The sequence below is a fragment of the Mandrillus leucophaeus genome, unplaced genomic scaffold (assembly GCF_000951045.1).
Source record: "Mandrillus leucophaeus isolate KB7577 unplaced genomic scaffold, Mleu.le_1.0 Scaffold676, whole genome shotgun sequence".
NCBI lineage: Eukaryota > Metazoa > Chordata > Mammalia > Primates > Cercopithecidae > Mandrillus > Mandrillus leucophaeus.
In genome coordinates this window covers 1,370,659-1,379,405 of record NW_012107319.1, presented here as the reverse complement: position 1 = coordinate 1,379,405, position 8,747 = coordinate 1,370,659, and the positions used below count along the sequence as shown (strand labels likewise).

General features: G+C 40.6%; 1 protein-coding gene across 2 annotated transcripts in view; it reads right to left on the bottom strand.

Moving 5' to 3' along the window:
* Positions 1–8,747, bottom strand: part of BEND6 (BEN domain containing 6) — a 75,278-nt gene extending 66,531 nt beyond the window's left edge. Inside the window, exon 1 of one of the 2 annotated variants that reach the window (XM_012002059.1) lies at positions 8,487–8,747. The gene's annotated coding sequence lies outside the window, so the exon portion shown is untranslated. The remainder of the gene's footprint in view (positions 1–8,486) is intronic. The other variant, XM_012002060.1, reaches the window with a different exon arrangement.

Sequence of the window (8,747 nt, the reverse complement as noted above, 5' to 3'; positions counted from 1 at the left end):
TTACTACACCCCTAGTATATTAATTACATTATATTAATTAATAGTAATAAATTATGTTAATTACTATTAATATTTTATTATTAATTGAAGCAAACTGAACCAGATTACCCCCATACAAGCTTAGGTCAAACATGTGAGAGTAGGAGGGGAGTTTATAGCACTGAGTACAGGGGAGGGCTTCAATAAATATAGCTAATTAACCTCGATGTCTACGAGTCTATATTAGACAAACCTCAATCTTTTGTAAAAATATAAAGAAAAAATTATTATAGCTTTCTGTTTTATAAAGGACAACCAGGTGGTCTCCCATAGAGCCCTTTTTCCAAAGTAGGAGTCAGCTTGGCCCTGCTAAGCTTCTTCAGCTTTCTGGAGATTCTGGGTCAAATTTACCCAAGTGATAAGGATGGAGACATGGCAATGAAATGGTAAGGGTGTAACTATAATTTTTTAATACAAGGAGTCTTGTGAAATTGCTGGATTAGGAGGTGTGGCCTAGGCAAATTCCTCACATGCTAAAGGAGAGGACCGCATCTCTGTGTGTACAAGGAAACATCTGACGTTCTGCTGGAGTGTCGGGTTGGCCTTCATTAATCTGGGTAGTGGTAGCCTAAGGAGAGCTGGAAGAGAGCAAGAGTAGTAAGAGTAGCGGCTCAGCAAGCTGTAACTAAGAGGGTTTCCTTTAGGGGAAGAGCTGCAGTGCAAATGAAGCAGGGAGGCAGTGCAAATGAAAAATATGCAACAGGAATGGTTTGCGTGGTTTGTGAAGTGCTGAAGAATTTTGATGCCACTTGCTAGGTGTGCGGTCTTCAGGCAATTCCTTACACCTCTAAGCCCGGGATTTCTCATCTATAAAATAGGAATAAGAGTAGTACCTACTTGGGGCTGCTGTGAGGATTGTATGAGTGAATGCATGTAAAGCATTTAGCAGAGAGTAGATACTCAATAAGTGCTAGCTATTACTACAAATAACTAGGTGGTCCACATCAAGGTAGCCATTCAGTAATGAGGATGACCGGTACATGTTGTTCCATGCCTTTTGGGGAAGGGGGACAGATGAATAATGATCATACCTGTCAACTCCCAGGGTGCTGTTGGTGCCCCTTAATCTAGGCACTAAGACCTAGACTTTTAACAGCTCACCAGACGGCAGACCACCAGGAAGTCTGATACATTAACTACAATCCTGCAATGTGTTCTCTAGGTAGATTCCTGCCTCATTATAAGTGACCACAGACTGAAATTGTGCAAAGAACAGTGCCCACTAGGCCCAGAGGGGGTCTGAGGCACCCAGAAAATCATATTGATCCAAGATCTGTTTCTGTGTGGAATGCATGAATGTTGTGCCACCAAACCCTTCAAGCCTAGAGGGTCAGAAGAGAACTTGGAGGAAAAAGAACTAGCCAGACTGAGAGATCGGGACACCTCAGGAAACTGGACTTGCCCACTGGAGTAAGACAGTTACATAATGAAATAATCAGCTTCATACTGTAACAATATGTGATCATGATGATGTGACATTGAGACCTAGTATCCTGGAAATATGGGGGTGGGGAGGGAGTTGAGGTGCACAAATATGGCAAGAGTGGTGTCGTAGTCTGTTTTGTGCTGTTGAAACAGAATACCCCAAGCTTAGTAATTCATAATGAACAGAAATTTATTGGCTCACAGTACTGGAGGCTGGAAAGTCCAGTATCAAGGTGCTGGCATCTGGTGAGTGCCTTGCTGTGTCATCACATGGTGGAAGATGAAGATGGTGGGGGGAGAGAGAGAGACAGAGAGAGAGAGGAGAGAAGAGGCTGAACTAGCTCTTTTATAACAAATCCACTCCTAAAGTAGCAGCATTAATCCATTCATGAGGGCAGAGCCCTCATGGTCTAATCACCTCTCAAACGTCCCACCTCCCAATACTGTTACAACAATAATCTAATTTCTACATGAGTTTTTGCAAAGGAAAAAATTTAAACCATCGCATTCCAGTTCTGGTGGGAAGCTAGAAACGACGAGTAGGTGAAACTGAACAGCTGGATGGGCGGTGTTCCCACCAGAGTGCAGAATCACCCTGGTGGGATTGAGGGCACCAGTTGCCAGGTCTGCAGACTCCACAGCAGACTGTTGAATGTGGGCTTGGGGAAGGATTTAGGAAGAATGGTGGCTATATTTACCAGAATGTCTACGAGTTGTTTCTGGGAACCTAATACTAATTCCTTCTGTCCCTCTTTTAGGCCTTAAGACTGTAGCAATTTATGCAGACTCTGAACCCAAGACTAGCTTTCAGGACTAGCGCTGTTGGCTTGGAATGGGCATATCCATTCAAACATCTAGATATAAACTGGGTAGTTAATTGGCATGAAGACAGCTTAGGAATCAAGTTAGCCCTTCTTCCCATGACAGAAGTCTATGGAAGTGGTCTTAGATCATTAATACAGTCTTTTCTTCTCTTAGGGTTACAACTGACATCCCAGTGGGAGTTACCTTAGGGGACTCATTTGTCTCTCTCCCAATGTGTTTAAAGATGCTAGAGGACAAGGAAACTCCCAGCACATCATCTCCATTTAGTCTTTGGGTGGCAGCACTCACCTGCACTTGGGAGACTTATCTAAACTTTTATAGTTTAGAACAGAAAGTTTCCTTTGCTAACCAGACGGATAGTCCCCGAGACACTTCTTACAATCTCAGGAGTACGCAGGTGCTGCCATTGTTGATGGATCAAATGACTTATACTGCATTCAGAAGTCTCAGTACCTATGTGGATTTGTATGATTCTTACGATTCTCATTGGGGAAGTTGGAGAACTCATTAAGAATCTAATGAAAGGTATGGATCATGTCCTCAAAATGAGACACAAGTCTTTATGTGTAATTTCAGGTCTCTAGAAACCTACTCATGAATTCCAGTTTGAACTTCTACAGTAGAGACAGGACTGGCAAGAACAGGCTTTAGGTTTATGGCTTTCTTCTTTGAAATATAAACTCCACTATATTCCGATTTAGTGTGTTTGCTGTTTGTTGCCCTGTTTTACTCCATAAAGTATTTGTGGCTACAAAGACATTTTCAAGATGTACTTTTCTTTCTGTTCCTATATTCATAGGGTGTCTTTACGTGGTATATCAATAACCTCTGGAACTATATATTATTAATACATCTTTTACTAATCATCAGTTGCTCATCACAATTTTCTGCTCTCCTTGGTACATTTAGTACCTCTGCTCTCCTAGTGACATTATTTTTTTGGCTACAAGTGCATTGATGCATTAGCATACAACTCTATTAGCACAAAATATTTAATGCAAAAGTCCTAAATGACAAAGAATTATTTTAAGAAATAGGAGAACTCTAGCTATTCAATGTTGCTGTAGTTTTATTATCAACACAACTTAGAACTTAATACTTAAATAATAACTAAAATTTTATTCATCTTGTAACATTTGCTATGCAATGATAAAGTTCCTACCTTATTTTTTTATCTTTTTACTTAAGAAGTGTAGAAGTTTCAGATGTAGAATGTTTGTAACTTATATGGCAAGTTTCATCTTGGATCTAGAAGGCAATACCTTCAACTTTCAAACTTGCTTTGTAAATTGCCCATTCTTAGAAATGGTGGAGATATTTTATGCCATCTGAATAGTAATGAACAATATTGCTCAGTGATTTATAACTCTAAGAGCTTTATAATTTGATTTACGAACAGCTCTCAAATTTTCCATTGGCAGTTCATACAACTATGAGTAAATTTTCTGGCCAAATGACTCAGTATTTTGCCGCATGACTAATCCCACACTCAGTGTGGAAACTATATAAATGAATTCTATTTGCTTGTGGATAATAAATGATTACTTTCCAAAAACTGTCTGCAAAGCATTATATAGTAAATGAATTCAATTATATTGATGTTTTTAAGCTCCCAAACCCAGCTGACTTTTTTGAAAAGTCTGTAATGTTCACACACACAAAAAGAACGCCCCTCTCACCCTCCCTGGAATTATCATGGCTTCTGCAGTTTGGTAACCCGTAGAATAACAAAATCTAGGCTCTACAATAGCTAAAATGTTAAAAGAACAATCTGAAATAATTCCATTTGCAATATTTTCTCAGTATACTTTTAAGTTATTTTAAAAGTTTTTATTATGGTAAAATAAAGCCCTTTACCAGGGAATATTTGCTGAAAATAATATTTGATATTACTGCAAGTTACAATTATTTGCCTTTCAAAAATTCAAAATTTTTTTTTCAAAAAATTTTTTTATCAAGAAGAAGGAGAAAAGAAAATAGTAATGTATCCACATGATGGTTTCCCTGGTTCTGGTGGCTGGAAATCACCTCCAAATTTATTTTAGATGAAGTAGGTTCTTCCAGATGATATAGCTCCTTTACCTTTTAATACAAGCACATGTAAAACACTTCACCTAGAAACAAGGAAGTTACCAGGCCAAAATTAGTATGCTTTATTTCTAATAATTTATAGCTAGAGCCATTCTTACCTAAACTTCTTATTTTCAAGGGGGTAATATTTCAATGTAATGTCCTTGTGTGATTACCAACTGGGTAATTTACTCACTTCCATATAAATTGGTAATAATCACAGACAACCTAGGCTACATTCCAAGACATTTCTTATCTTTCCCTAAAAGTCATTATTCAAGTCTGAGTATTAGTAGCCAGATTTGATGGGAAAGAAACCCTGGGCATGGAGCCATCCTAACTAGTCGGGCTCAATTTTAACTCTGCAGAGTCCAAAGCAACCTGAGACTACAAAGACCAGTCTGTGGGGGGACTCAAGGTATTTTGAACAAATTACTAAATAACAAATCCCCAGGAGAATGTCCTCTTCTCCCCTGTCTTTAATTATTTCTCTCCCTCTTCTGGCTCCGTCTCCCAAATTCCCTAGAAACTTGTTCAAATATCCCTAGCCTGACAAAATAATCACCATTTGCCTTTATTCAGGATTTAATTGCTTTTCTACTCATCCCCTTTAGAGTTAAATTTCTGCAAAGATTGTAGACAACAACTCTCTCCTCTTTTTCATCTCTCATTCCCTCTTGAACTCATTAATGTCTGGTTTTAGCCTCTCCTGCCATGCTGAATCAGTTCTCTGAAAGGTTTCCAGAGGACTCCTAGTCACCAGTCCTCAGTCCTTGCCCTTCTTAGCCTCCCATTTGTGCATCTGTTCCAGAGAGTCACTAAATTGGAACACTTCCTACTTGGCTTCGACCACTTTGCTATCCTCCAGTCCACAAATGGAAGCTGTCTCCAAAGTTCTGATTCTGAGATGCTCTTTAGCATCTATTCCTTAGTCATTTCCTCTATTTCCATTAATTTCCATTACTCCAACTACAATGTTGATGACTCCCTATCTGTTTTTGGTTCTGACCTCTCCACATTTCCATGGGCTTGCTGGATATTTTCACACTGCTGTCCTTCTGACGCTTCCAAGTCAGTGGGTCTAAAACACAGTTTTTTATCTTCTCCTTCCAAATTATTCATCTATCCTAGCTCGAAACCTGAGTTATCTTCAGTTCTTCCCTTTTTCTCAACTGGTTGCTACATAGCTTAGGGTGGAAACTTTTCTTCCTTCTGATGTTTCTTCCTGATCCATACATTAGGAACTTGTGCCACAACTTTCTGCCTCTAGGAAAGTACTCAGAAAGATGTTTCTGCCACGTTATTAAAGCACCTTACTCACTGTTATCTTTCAGGAATGAAAAGAGTTAGTGATGGAAAAACTCAAGAGGGCCTACTAGCCTTTAGTGGGCAGGAGTGATGTATAAAATTCCCTTCTCACACATGGGCCTGTCTCTTGCTCACACATGCTGAGTGCCTTATGGAAGTGTCAGGCTTCCCTTTGCCTTTGGTGTTTATCCCGGAATTTGAACAGGTTGGGTTCCTTCCTGCCCTAATGTTGGGGAGGTCTGTCATTTTTCAGCTGTGACTGGGTGGGCATGCTGAGTGAGGAAAAAGGAATAAGATGCCCCATTTTGGCCTTGAGGCTAAGCTGTCTTCTTCAATCTGACTTTATCTTGAAGAGAGTTAACACAATATTTTAATTTCCTTATGGTTCCTTGTGTCTATTCCCAATTTGGTTGAGACTCTAAAGGGAAGAAAGGCTGTATAATGGACCATCTTCTACGTATGTGATATCCAACTCTCTTAGCTATCTTTCCCAACTTTTTTGTTTTCTTTTGGGTGACAATGATAACTTACTCTCATAAATAAGTCAACAAATTATACATACTTTTCCATTATAAATTTTCATTTTTTTGTATGAAAGATTTGGCCATTGCTCTCCCCTTCCATCCCTACCCTCAAACTTAACAATTCTTTTTGTGTGTGTGACTTTTATACAATGTCAATTATTCTTTTTTAAAAGCAAAAACCTACCAGGAAGGCAAGGTATAATTTCTACTAAATTAACTTCCAAAAAGCACTGCTTGGCTGATTTAGTATTTATTGAATTCCACAATGCATTAGGCACCACATAAACACACAGAAAGAAGCAATTAATAATATGTATGCTATTATTTGGAAAAAATGATAAATTAGCAACAAACAAATCAGAAAATAACAATGGAACTATATATTAAATTATTTCAAGGATTTGGTTTATTATTAGCATCTTTAAGACAACTGATGGAAAGAACAGAAATGAATGCATCTAAAAAGAAATATCTGTAATCCTATTGCATGGCAGTTAAGCATTTGCCTGCCAAGAGAGATAAATGATGTTCTTGTGTGCACTTGAAACTTATAAATGGCTGCAGCAAGACGCAGTATGATAACAATTGTGCTAAAGGAATAGTTCAGAAAACCATAATAGCGATTTAGCTGCTTTTTGTTGTTAAAAAATATAGCGTTTGGGGCAATTTGAATACTATGCTGTGTCTGTGTCTTTGACATGTTTCTGTTCAAGTATATGTAGGCTATTTCAGCTCACTTACAAATTTCAGTCAATGAGAAGCATAAAGATGACCTTCCAAAATTCTGTTAGTTATTTCCCCCAATGTCTGCACACGATTAGTTCAGTTTTGTTGTTTAAAATTACTCCACCATGCCATTGTTGAGTCAATGCGGTGGAGAATTCTTCCTTTCCTGATGTGCCACACATTGCAAGCTCTCAGGATTTTCTTCAACAACCTCTGCATAATTGTTGAATATAGTTTCCCACTGCAGTGGGCTGCGGTATCAGGAAACCTTTAGCCATATGTACATGATGTAGTGCTACCTGTCACCCCCCCTGAGTGCTAAAGACCCATGAAGCCTATCCTGGAATGCAGTGCAGTCTACATGCTGCCATTCAAAATTCCCACCTTACCCAGTGTCTCCAAGCAAGGTCCCTTCTGAGTTCAATCCAAAACAACTGAATGAATGAGATGCAACATGTCAACAATTCGAATGTTTATTTTGTTTTAGGAAACCAGCTGTAAACAAAACGTATCTGTTGTTTTCCATGTTTATGAATCTGGCACTAAGAGACTGCATTAAGCAATGCCTTTTTAGGTTTAATACTTACACACGGTAATGTGTTACTGGCCTTAAGGACATCAATGATTAAGCTTTTACGCAGAGCTGTACGGTTTTGTATAGTTGGAAAACAACATAATTTTGAGATCACTACAAGCAAATAAAACTTTTATTCCTCCCAATTATTTACCTGCTTTTCAAAATTTTGTAAATTTTTATGACACAATTTCTTCAGTCTATTAGGTATTCCAAAAAAAGAGGCTAATACAGTCGTTATAAGAAACTCCACAAATGCAGTCAAGTGTTACCTTTTCACTATAATTAAAGTTTTCTTATGCAAGTAAATGAAACAAACAATCCAGCCCCACACAGGGAAAGCCAGCATTGCCTTGCGGGCAGCAGAACGCGGCACAGCACCGCCCGCCAAGGCCGCAAGATGCCGCAGACTGACTGCTGCAGCAGTCGCTTCCTGGCCAGCTGGCCGTGGCCGTCCGCAGAAAGGCACACTGCAGCGCTCTTGCCATACCTTCCGCGCTGGCATTGCATCAGTGTCAAATCCCCTGGCCACCAACTGCCATATACTTTTTGCTGGTTATGAAGAAACGTGGGGAGGGGACAAAAGGGAGACAGTGTGCCTGCAAGTGTGAGAGATCACTATTGCCTCACACTCCCTAAAAAATTTATCCCCCAAATATTTATAAGCCAAGTCCCAACTTACTTCATCTGTCAGGTCCCTAAATCTGAATCCCCTCGCCCTTCAAATGCACTAAATGAGTCAGGGTTTTTAGGGCAAACCCAGGAATACAAGAAGATCGAAAGTGCCTAATTCTTAGCTGCGAAATAAGTACCAAGTTTGGCGTGGAAGAGTTCACCTCTGCAGACCAGAGCGTACTACCCCCGGAGCGCTCCTAGTTTAGAGAGGCTTGGAGAGGAGTGGGCCTCCCGTTCCTGGAGTATCCCAATTCCCAGGGAAGGCCCTTCCCGGCGCTCGCGCTTCAGCGTGCGAGGAACCCCCACAAGCAATAGCTCACCCGACTGCATCCTTCAAAGCCCCAACCTCGGGGCGGGGCGCAGGGAGATGGGAGGTGGGGGGTAGCACCGCCGGGAGGCTCCTGTCAGCGCCTCACGGTTTTCCCCCTGGCTCCTTGGCGCCCCCTGACGATGGGCTCCGCAGCAATTTGGCCAAGGGAGGCTGGATAGGCGGAAGCGCCGGGTGTCCGGGAAGCTAGAGGCTCCCGGTCAATGCACCTGAGGACGGCGCGGACTGGCGGGCGGCCCCGCGGGAGGGCGCT